General features: G+C 51.8%; 1 non-coding gene across 1 annotated transcript; it reads right to left on the reverse strand.

The window, feature by feature from the left end:
• Positions 1-191: 191 nt before the first annotated feature.
• Positions 192-263, reverse strand: GNI_214770. The gene has a single exon. It is a non-coding gene; the product is annotated as a tRNA-Pro (tRNA).
• Between the last annotated feature and the right edge of the window lie 333 nt (positions 264-596).

A 596-nucleotide genomic window follows, 5' to 3' on the forward strand; every position in this document is an offset into this window, starting at 1 on the left:
GTTTATAAATTAGTGAAAGACTTTTGATGGGTTGGTGCAGGTAAGTCTTCATCTGACGATAATATCGACTTACCGACGCAGGCTGTGGTGTGCGAATTCGAGGCTTTGTGCTTTGTTGCCGATTTTGGGAAACCTGAACTACGTCACCCGGTTTCCTGCCAATTTTGGGGAACCTCAGCTATGTTATTGAGGGGCTGTTCTGGGAATCGAACCCAGGCCTTCTTCCACCCGAAGGAAGCATCATACCACTAGACCAAACAGCCAACTGCATTATGGCCATCTTGGACTGTGATTGCCGTCGGCAACGATTTAGAGCTTTTAACGGCCTCACGGCCCGTGCACGTCCCCTACTCTGCTGTCTTCCTCACGCACCAGTTCAGGACCCGTCAACACGTTCTCTCCCATCCACGAAATGGCGGATTTGACTGGTGTTGTCCAGGCGGCTGGGTTATACGGCTCTTAATACCTTCTGTCCCCCTATTTCTCAACCACCACAAGCTCCCCACTGCCCTCAGACTTTCAGTCCGTGACGGATGAGCTGCACCGGGTGTGCAATTGGTATCGGCAGGGATCGAACCTGCGACTTTGTCGTTGTC

The sequence above is a fragment of the Gregarina niphandrodes genome, assembly GCF_000223845.1.
Source record: "Gregarina niphandrodes unplaced genomic scaffold scaffold00153, whole genome shotgun sequence".
In the NCBI taxonomy this organism is placed as follows: Eukaryota; Apicomplexa; class Conoidasida; order Eugregarinorida; family Gregarinidae; genus Gregarina; species Gregarina niphandrodes.